Raw genomic sequence first — 11,353 nt, forward strand, 5'->3', positions numbered from 1 at the left:
TGCATGCATTAAGTCCAGTTTCCTTTAATATTCCCAGTTTGGTTTTGAATAGCTTTAACTACAGTTACCAGCTGCTACCTTCATGAATTGTACAAATTTTTGTAGAACAAACAGCAGTTTCATGACAAAATCTGCATAGCAGTTAACATTATTTATATTGTCAAAAACAGGAAGCTGGGTACCATTTCTGCCAGCATTCTTGCAGTTTTCATCTGCTAAGTTGGCTCAGTTTCAGTTAATCCTTTTATTTTAGCCAGGTTCTACAGGGGTGCAATTTGGAAAACAAGGAAGTAAACAGAGATGAACATGCTTCTCTGGCTAAAGGAGTCCTTCTGTTAGTAATAGAAGAAGAAATAATACAATATTGTTTAGTATGCTACATTTGCGATGTACTGTTCCGAGGCTGCGCTTGGAAGATACAAAATATATGTGCAAGGGTAACATGAGAATGCACCAATTCATGATGAGGAGTAAGGAGGATTAAAAGAATGCTCAATTTGCAAGACATCTAGATAACTGGGGCTTCTTGGACTCTGGGAACTGGGTCAAACCAACCTTGCGGTTTGGACTGAGACCAAGGGCTCAGAGAGCATGCGTGAGAAGGAAATGTTAAAAAGTTCAACTCTGATGAAGACATCTTACTTCATCCCGACGACCACCCGGACGACCACCAGAGAGTGATACGCAAGCGCAGAAGGACTGATAAGATAATTAGCATACGAAGCGAGGCTAGGTGGAGCTAGGAAATGAATATGCATAGATGAGTTGTGAAACCTAATGCATATGTAGTATCTTAGGAGATAAAAGAGAACTAAGAAAACAAATCAGACGAAGTTAGATTTGGGCAGGCATGCCCCTAACTTCCGGCGCCTAATAAAGCACCTTCATATAATCACTTTGTGGATTATGTGTCTTCATGAACGCCAACATTTTGGCGACCCAGGTGGGACCTCGTGGGCACTGCTGAGGCGGCTCGCGAACTGATCACGCTCCAGCCGGCACCGAGGAGTTTCTCGGGGAGCCATCGGCCGCGACCGACCCCCGCTGCTCACAACGTACCTCTGAAAGGGTAAGAAAAAGGTGCTTTCTGGTAATCGGTACCGATCTGGTCTGGGAGCCTGCCGGTCAGACGCGGCGAAAGCCACGCACGGTTGGGCTAGGGAATTCCCGTGGTAAGCCTAGGCGCCGTCCGTCAGACAGTCGCGAAAGCGCTGCAGGTTCGGCATCAGTGGTCTGGTTTTGCTGCAGGCTCAGCATCTGGTTCGGTTCGGTAAAAGCTATAGCTGATAATGTAAAAACTTAAAAGTATTCTGGGCGGTAATGCTTCGGGACCGCGATCCTCCCCTTTGGGCTGTTTACTAGCACACTGGAAGGAGGGGTGTTTCGGGCAGGAGTTACGAAAGGGTAAACTGGTTGATTACTGTAATGTTTGGTGGCCACAGTATGAACTAGAAGATCAAGAAAGTTGGCCAGAAAACGGAACCTTACAGTACAATACTATCTTACAATTAATGTTATTTTGTGAGCGAGAGTGCAAGGTGCCTCTCTGTGTGATTGCGTGATTGTGTTGTGAGTGAGACGCAGCATCGCTGCGAAGCGAGTGCGGAGTTCCGATCCGCGGTTCCGTATTCTCCGCGAGGGGAGCGGCCGGAGATGAACGAAGCGCATGACAGACCGAAAAGAAGTGCTGCTTTATCCAAATGTTGATTGGTGGTGCCCAATACACGGGCCCGGCGGTGCATCTTGCAATCCTATTTCGTTCTTAAATGTTTTGAGTGTGACAAGGAGGAAGGTGGGAGCATTATCTAAGTAACAGTTTAAAAGTTTCGGTATATTCGCGGTGGTGTTTGGTCGGTTTCCCAAGTATCGGGGGAGGGGGGCTGACTGATTATCAAAGCGGTAGAACGGAGAGCCACTTCTTTGGTGGTTCGGGCCTGAGCCCTGGGAATTTGGTAAGAAGGGGGAGAGCGAATTTATTTAGGCCTCAATACCTTTTAAACCCCCGTCTTGATGGATACACAGGAGTGATTCCTTGTTTTGTGTAGGCTTACTAACAAAGTGCATGAGAAAAATTAGCATTCGGCTTGAAATTCGGCCTTGTTGAAATGTAAATTTTGTGGAAAAGGTGGTATTGTTTGTCTAGAAGACGGAAGGCTGAGTGCTTCAGGTGTTTTTCCGGAAGTCCTGTGGATTTACGATTGGAACGGGGCTCATTAATAATCTGAAATAGTGAAGTTTGTATGTGGAGTTTAATCCCAGAGAATTGGGACATTTGAGAAGACTAGGAAAACATAGTAAAAACCTGCAATAAAAAGGTTTGCGTGGAAATTGAAACAAGGGACAGTAATTAATATAAATAAATAAAAGGGAATGGGAAATCAAGGAAATGGGTAATATCCAAAACAAAGACGTTTTAAAGAAAGCCTCCTTGGGTGTATATTGGCACAGTGCAAGGATATTGTCGGAAGGGGGAGTGGGGGGGGCGCGGAAAGCGAGAGGATTTCCACTAAGTATTGCAATCAATTGTGGCCACTATATAAACTAAATGGCCGCTTTATGGATCAATCGACTATAACAGTGTCTTGCAATTAATGTTGTTTGTGAGGAGAGAAGGAAAATAGGATGAAATGTTGTATACTGATATGTTGTTTCAGCATCTTGGAGGGAAAAGGTATGGAATTAAGTTGGTCCCTGACTGAGCCTTTGGTGTTGGCATTAGAAAAGTACAGGCTGGAAGAAGATAAAGGAAGTGTTAAAAGGGTTGTTGAAGGTGTTAAAGGCTGTGTGGCATGTAGTATTTAACAGAGCTGTTTGAAGTTGAATGAGCAGGGGAAGAGGATGTAGGAATGTTAATAGTTCCGTCTCAACCCGAGGCTGAGATCTCTAAATCGTGGTGTGAGCCCTCTGGGGCAGGGGGACCGTGATGGGTCCGGGAGAGAGTTGTCATGGAAACAGAAAAGCAGCTAACTCTTAAAACAACCTGAGTTCCTGTGTGAGCTCAGATTGCCAATGGGACCGCTCAGGGAACTTTCAACCACTGCATTCCCCTGACCGACCCCCCCCCCCCGAGACCCTTACCACCCCGGAAATTATGTAAATACCAAAATCTGGTTAAATTGGGAATTGAGAATCTGTTCCAACAAGGTCCAAAAGAAAACCCTATGGAATTTTTGAATTTTTGGACCAACTTTGAAATGCAATGGAAAAAAAAAAAAAAAAAGACAGAAAATTTGGACCTGGCTTCAGAAAACAAACAGAGGCAATTGGCTAGCCTCTTTCTAGGGCAATCGGCCCCTGATATCAGAAAGAATTTGTCTTAGGCTGCAGGATAAACTTACAACAGTCAGAAATGACGGGGACCTGGGGCATCTACCCTAGCAGGTCCACTAGTTGAAATAAAGCTAGGAAACGAAGAGAGAGGCTTGAATTTTTTATTGTTGTTGGTTACAGGAGCTTCTTTCTCTGTGTTAATTAATCTGTAAATGTAATAGGAGCAACATATTCAGTGTTAAATAGTTTAAAAGGACGATTGGGAACTAAGACAACTACAATAATTGGAGCCACAGGGAAGGGGGAGGGACGGCCATTCTTACAACCCCTTGATTTGCGTTTTGGGGGTAAGGAACTAACCCATGAATTCTTGTATGTACCAGAATGCCCGATTCCACTCTTGGGACGGGATCTATTAGCTAAATTAGATGCAACAATAACCTTTGAGGATGGAGAATTAATAATGAAGGTACCTGAGTCCAAAGTAGGACAAATCCTAATGATCAAAGATAAACCCTTTGTTAATATTCCAAGAGAAGTAGAAAATGCAGTTATACCAACAGTATGGGAAACAGATGTACCAGGGAAGTCGAAACTGGCACAACCGGTAAAGGTGGAATTAAAGGAAGGAGCCAAACCTGTTCGAATCAAACAATATCCACTTAAGATAGAAGCTAGGCAGGGGACAGTGAAAATTATTGACAAATTTCTCAAACATCAGATTCTGGAAGAATGTAAATCGGAATACAATACTCCAATTTTTCCAGTAAGGAAGCCGAATGGTGAGTATAGATTGGTACAAGATCTTAGAGCAATAAATGAAATAACAAAGGACATTCACCCAGTAGTGGCTAATCCTTATACATTGTTAACATCTGTGAGAGAGATATATAAATGGTTTACTGTGATAGATTTAAAGGATGCCTTCTTTTGCATACCTCTTGATAAAGATAGTAGAAAATTATTTGCCTTCAAATGGGAAAACATATTGAAGTTTTTGTACCACATATGGTAACAACTGTTTTAGAACAAAAGGGGGGCCACTGGCTATCACCCAGCCGAATGATGAAATATCAGGCAATACTAACTGAACAAGATGACGTAACCTTGAAAACAACTAACCTGTTAAATTCAGCAGTATTTCTAGGAACTGTTCCAGAAGAAGGACCGTTGGAACACAATTGTGTGGAAATAATCGAACATAACCATGCGAGCCGCGAGGATTTGAAGGATGTACCCCTTGAAAGGTATGACTGGAAACTTTTTACTGATGGTAGTAGTTTTGCGGAGAATGGAACACGATATGCAGGGTATGCAGTAACAACCCTGAAGACAGTAATCGAAGCAAAACCTTTACCACCTGAAACATCAGCACAGCGAGCGGAACTGATAGCCCTACCTCGAGCACTGGAACTGAGTAAAGGGAAGATGGTAAATATTTGGACAGATTCAAAGTATGCTTTTGGAGTAGTCCATGTTCATGGAACATTATGGAAAGAAAGAGGGCTGTTGTCCTCACAAGGAGCCAATATAAGATATCAAGAGGAGGTGTTAAATTTGATAAATGCGGTACAAAAACCAAAACAAGTGGCTATTATGCACTGTAAAGCTCATCAAGGAGGAACCTTGAAAATATCAGAAGGGAATCGGCTGGCAGATCGAGCAGCTCGACAAATTGCTCGGGAGGTGTGGAATGTAATGGCTTTGGTACCACTCAAGGTAGGCCCCACTTGTCTTAATCTTCCCAAGGAACCAAGATATTCACCAGAGGATGAGAAATTAGCACATCTCCTAAAGGCCCGAAAGAACTCTGATGGACGGTATGTAACTGCTATGGGCCAGGTAGTAATACCCCCCTTGGTGATGCGAGAAATACTTCAGACAAGACATAACGAGTGTCACTGGGGTGCAGAGGCAATGGTAACATTTTAAAACGTAGCATTATCTCTACACATATGTTAACAATGGCAAAATCAGTAATGTCAAAGTGTGAGATTTGTCTGAAAAATAATCCAGTAGCAAGAAAACATGCTGAAATGGGAAGAGTTAGAGTAGGAATAGAACCAGGATATTACTGGCAAGTTGATTTTGTAGAGTTACCTAGGACTAGGGGATATAGGTATTTGTTAGTAGGGGTTGACACCTTTTTCAGATGGCCAGAAGCCCTTCCCTGTCGCACCAATCAAGCTAAAGAGACAGTAAAATGGTTATATAGTGGAAAACCATTCCGAGGTTTGGGGTACCATTAGGAATATCCTCGGATAGGGGACCCCACTTTGTTGCATCTGTGGTTAAAGACGTAAGTCGGCTATTAGGAATTTCTTGGAATTTACATACTGCATGGAGACCCCAATCTAGTGGACAGATAGAAAGGATGAACCAAACTCTAAAGGGACAGATCAGTAAAATCTGCCAGGAAGCCAAAATACAATGGCCACAAGCTTTCCCTATAGCTTTACTGAGAATAAGGATAAAGCCAAGGAGTGGAATGTCAGTAAGCCCATATGAGATTACATATGGAAAGCCTTATGAATCCCCAGAACCAAATCCTAATATGCATATAACAGGGAACCAGGATGTTTATAATTATGTATTGTCTCTTGGTAAAACTTTAGCTCAACTTCGAAGTGTTCTGGTGTGGAACCGACCGTTGGCACTGGAAAATCCTGTCCACGACATTCAGCCAGGTGACCAAGTGTACATTAAAAACTGGAATGAAGAACCCCTGAGAGAACAGTGGGCCGGACCTTATCAAGTATTATTGACTACTTTTACAGCTGTAAAGGTAGAAGGGGTGGATGCTTGGATTCATTATACTCGGGTGAAAAAGGTTCCTGAATTTTGGTCAGTGCGAGCAATCGGAGATATAAAACTACAGATGAAGCGCGTATAACCATACAATGTTGGGGTTCTTGACAACAGTAACGATAACAGTAATTGTTTTGTGTAAATACCTTGTAATTGGGTTCCTAGAAATACCAGAAAAATATAAGAAAGAGGAAATATTCAGAGGAGAAAATGTTACTTTGGAATGTGGAATGCACAACGATAAACCAATAACAATTAGCTCTCTACAGGTGGTCTGGGAAAAAATAAATGACTCCGGACAGAGCCAGGAAATATACGTAGACACAACCAGGGACAATACAGGATTGAAGGCTGGATGGGAGGGGAAGGCGTACGTAAGTATAACCATAGAATTGGGCCAACAACTGAGAGGAGCTACCACCTTAACCCTGTTTAGTGTTACTAAAGTCAACAAAGGAAATTACCGGTGCGTGGTAACACATGAAAATAGCACAGATTACGGGATAAGAGAGATATTGGTATATCCGAAATTGGATAAAGGAATATTGGTAGCCCACTGAAAAGGATCTAGAAGAAAAAGAGAGGGCCAGGTACCATGGACACAAGTGGTACAGATCCCACACAGGCAACCATCAGAGAATTTACTGGTAGGATTGATTAAAGATTTTGCCATAATGAAAGGAACTGATAGAATTACTGCTTGTTTGCCCATTCCAAAAGCAACAGGGGACCCGCTTGAGTGGGGTATAATAACCTCCCCACTGCCCCAAGTAAAAGGAAATGGAACAATTCAATGTAAAGAAGTGAAAGTTTTAGAGAGGATAAATGTTACACAATACTATAGGAAACTGAGCCCCCCAACATCGAGGTCTGAATGTGAAAAGAAGAAGAACTACCATTTCATAACGATAGGCAGATTTAAGAATGTGGGACAGTGTTATTACGACGAACTATGTGTAGTAGAAGGAGTTAGAGAAAAGATTGTTTGGGAATGTCAAGAGAAAAATAAGCCAAAAGGAATGAAAGGGTGGGATAGTGATTGGACAGTAAGTTTATTGCAGAAATTCCAGTATGGAGGGAATACATCATGGTGTATTAAATGGCAGGGAAAGCAGAATGGAACTGATCAGTTTTATACAGTAAGCCGGGTTGACAGTAGTGGTAGACAAGAGTCAACAAAGGTAGCTTGGTGGACTTGTGAGAAGAAATATACTTGCGACAGTAATAATGAAGATGTTGAGCACTTACTTCCGGTATTGATAGCTCTTAGGGCAGGATGTACTTGCCGAGGAATTAAGTACAATTCGGAAAGAAATAGCCAGGCTAGTCAAGTCGCAGTGGATTGTAGCTATAGTACCATAAAAAGTCCAGGACAATTTGTATGGGCAGCCAGTAATGGAACTTGGACTGCACACCCACCGATAGATGGGGAAGTAAAAGAAATAACTCTAGGACTCCCTCCCCACGCTGCGTCCAATATCGAAAAAGTCTCCTTTTAAGGGAAAGTTGGAAACCCTACAAATTAGTAGGGCAAAAAGAAGTTTAGAAGAAGGGGCAGATGAAGATATATGGCATGAACTCTCGGATGGAGTAAAATTCAATTGGGCATTAGAACCTCTATTTGCAAAGGTAGCTACTTATTGAAATAGGGAAATGATTTATAAACTTACAGGACAAGTGAGTAGGCTTGCGAAAGCCACAAAAGAAGGCTTTAGAGACCTTAATATCCAACTACAAGCTACAACTAAAATGGCTACAGAATCAATTAGCATTAGATACACTGTTATTAAAGGAACATGGAGTATGTGGATTTCTAAAAGATCATATTGATCATTGCTGCATCCACATTCCAAATGTGACTATTGATGTAGAACATGACATAGAACAACTGGCTCGAGTGGAACAAGATGCAGAACAGGAAGAGAAAGATATGACAACAAGCTGGTTGGATAAAATTTTTAGTGGATGGAATATTAGTAATTGGGTTAAGTCCTTACTGGAGACAATAATTATATTGGTGATTGTAGGGGTACTAATTTGGTTAACATTTATAATGCTGAAAAGTCTGATTCTAAGGAAGACAACCTGGAACCGGACAGTGATGCAAACTATTGCTCGGTAAATGGAACCACATCCTCAATATCCTCCACCGGCATCTAACAACTTTGGATTTCAGAGAAAGAATCTGAGGAACCCAGGAGGTGAAATGGAATGAAAACCGAATAGACAAGATCAGTTTCAGATCAAGTGAACCCAACCAAAAGAGCGAATGTAACATAAAGCAGAAGTGGTGGACTTATGAAATGTTGTGACAATCCTAATCTTTGTAATTTCCTTGATTCTTAATGATGTAATTTTCCGTGGTTATATTATTGGTGAGCACTGAGTGTAAAATATTTTAGTTAGTTAGTGAAAGCATTTGCCCTCCTCGAAAGGAGTGAAATGCTTTCAAAGGGGGGAAATGTTAGTAATAGAAGAAGAAATAATACAATATTGTTTAGTATGCTACATTTGCGATGTACTGTTCCGAGGCTGCGCTTGGAAGATACAAAATATATGTGCAAGGGTAACATGAGAATGCACCAATTCATGATGAGGAGTAAGGAGGATTAAAAGAATGCTCAATTTGCAAGACATCTAGATAACTGGGGCTTCTTGGACTCTGGGAACTGGGTCAAACCAACCTTGCGGTTTGGACTGAGACCAAGGGCTCAGAGAGCATGCGTGAGAAGGAAATGTTAAAAAGTTCAACTCTGATGAAGACATCTTACTTCATCCCGACGACCACCCGGACGACCACCAGAGAGTGATACGCAAGCGCAGAAGGACTGATAAGATAATTAGCATACGAAGCGAGGCTAGGTGGAGCTAGGAAATGAATATGCATAGATGAGTTGTGAAACCTAATGCATATGTAGTATCTTAGGAGATAAAAGAGAACTAAGAAAACAAATCAGACGAAGTTAGATTTGGGCAGGCATGCCCCTAACTTCCGGTGCCTAATAAAGCACCTTCATATAATCACTTTGTGGATTATGTGTCTTCATGAACGCCAACACTTCTGCTGATGCAATTTCGGAAACAAGAGATGAAATTTTAGAAAACTTCAAAAAAGAGTGTATCAGATTTACATGGTGTGGTGATTTTACTTGGGTGGGCAGCTGAGCTCCACCACAACCGCTCTCTCACTCCCCCTCCTCAAAGAGGAACGGGGGGAAAATACGATGAAAAGGGCTCAAGGGTTGAGATAAGGACAAGGAGATAGCGCAGTAATTATCGTGATGGGCAAAACAGACTCAGCATAAGGAGATAGTTAGATTTATTACCTATTACTAACAAGCTAAAGAAGTGAGAAACAAAGGAAAGAATCCAAAAGCACCTTCCTCCCCCATCCGCCCTCTTCCCCCTCCTCCCCCCAAGCGGTGCAGGGGAACGGGGGAATAGTGGTTATGGTCAGTCTATAGCGCTTCTTCTCCACCGCTCCTTGTTGGTCACTCTCGTCCCCTGTGCTGTGGGGTCCCTCCCACGGGATGCAGTCCTTGCCGAACTGATCTGGCGTGGGCTGCCCACAGGCAGCAGCTCTTCAAGAACTGCTCCAGATATGGGTCCGTACCACAGGGTCCATCCCTCAGGAGCAAACTGCTCCAGCCTGGATCCCCCAAGGGCAGCAGCTCCTGCCAGGTCACCTGCTCCTGCGTGGTCTCCTCTCCACGGGCTACAGGTCCGGCCCGGAATCTGCTCCGGCAGGGGTCTTCCACAGGCCGCAGCCTCCGTCGGTGCAGGTCCACCTGCTCCACCGTGGTCTCCTCCACGGGCTGCAGGGTGGAACCCTGCTCCACCGTGGTACTCCATGGGCTGCAGGGGGACAGCCTGCTTCACCATGGTCCTCGCCACAGGCCGCAGGGGACTTCTGCTCCGGCGCCTGGAGCACCTCTCCCCCTCCTTCTTCACTGACCTTAGCGCCTGCAAAGCTGTTCCTCACTCCTCTCACTCTCCCAGCTGCTGTGTGCCGCAGCATTTTTTTTCCCCTGTCTTAAATATGCTCTCACAAAGGCGCAAAACAACATCGCTTATTGGCTCAGCTCTGGTCAGCAGTGGGGCCCTTACCAAACATGGGGCAGCTTCTAGATCGTTCTCACAGAAGCCACCCCGGTGGCCCCCTGCTACCAAAACCCACGTAAACCTACTACACATGGCAAGGGTTTGGTAGAGGGGGGGCCTGCAGGAGTGACCTCTGTGAGCAGAGCCCAGCAGCTGCCCCATGTCAGATCAAAGCCAGCTCCATTAGGCTCCAGAAGAGACCTGCTGCTGGCCAAAGTTGAGCCAGTGAGCAATGCTGGTTGGGCCTCTGGGAAAGCAGATTGGAGAAAGGGGAAAAAACAAACAAACAAACAAAAACAAACACACAAACAAAAACAAACAGCTGCGCAACAGCAGTTGGGAGACTAAGGAGCGAGAAGCAGCCCTGCAGACCCCCAGGTCAGTGCAGCAGGAGGGCAGGAGGTGCTCCAGGCACAGAGCATAATTTCTGCTGCAGCCTGTGGAGAGGCCCCTGGTGGAGCAGGCTGTCTCCCTGCAGCCCATGGGTCCCACGGCGAAGCAGATTGTTGTCCTGTGGGAGGGACCCCCAGTTGGAGCACGGGCAGAGAGTGACCGTGAAGGAGCGGCGGAGATGACGCATTAGGGACTGACTGCAGCCCCCATTTCCTGTTCCCCTGCACCGCTTGGGGGAGGAGGTAAAAGAGGGTGGGTGGGGGGAAGGTGTGTTTAGTTTATTTCCTTTGTTTCTCACTGCTCTAGCTTGTTAGTAATAGGTGATAAATTATATTAATCTCCCTATGCTGATTCTGTTTTGCCTGTGACGATAATCGTTGAGTGATTTCCCTGTCCTTATCTCAACCCTTGAGCCCTTTGCATTGTATTTTCTCCCCCTTTTCTTCTGAGGAGGGAGATTGAGAGAGTGATTGTGGTGAAGCTCAGCTGTCCAGCAAGGCAAAACCACCACAGTTGTTCATAGTATTTTTCTCACCTAAATTGGAATGATTTATCCATTTTCTTTTTAAGAATTAATGTTACTTTATTTGTGAATCTGGCCTAGAAAGTTTATTTATGTCCTGCCCAGTCTGGAGCACGGTGAAGGGAGGAGTCCATTTCAATGTTAAACCATATGACCTGGTCCAAAAGGACAAGGATAGGGATAGGCCTTTAAACCAGTTTAACCCATGATTTCAGTTGCATGTTATAGGAAGTACTGTAGCAGGAAGCCCTTGCTCCT

General features: G+C 44.1%; 1 long non-coding RNA gene across 1 annotated transcript; it reads left to right on the forward strand.

Moving 5' to 3' along the window:
* The first annotated feature begins 328 nt into the window (after window positions 1-328).
* On the forward strand, window positions 329-9,091 carry LOC310880117. Its single transcript, XR_014571446.1, has 2 exons — window positions 329-1,069; window positions 5,886-9,091. It is a non-coding gene; the product is annotated as an uncharacterized lncRNA (long non-coding RNA).
* The last annotated feature ends 2,262 nt before the right edge of the window (window positions 9,092-11,353 follow it).

The sequence above is a fragment of the Anser anser genome (assembly GCF_964211835.1).
Source record: "Anser anser genome assembly, chromosome: 1".
Taxonomy (NCBI): domain Eukaryota; kingdom Metazoa; phylum Chordata; class Aves; order Anseriformes; family Anatidae; genus Anser; species Anser anser.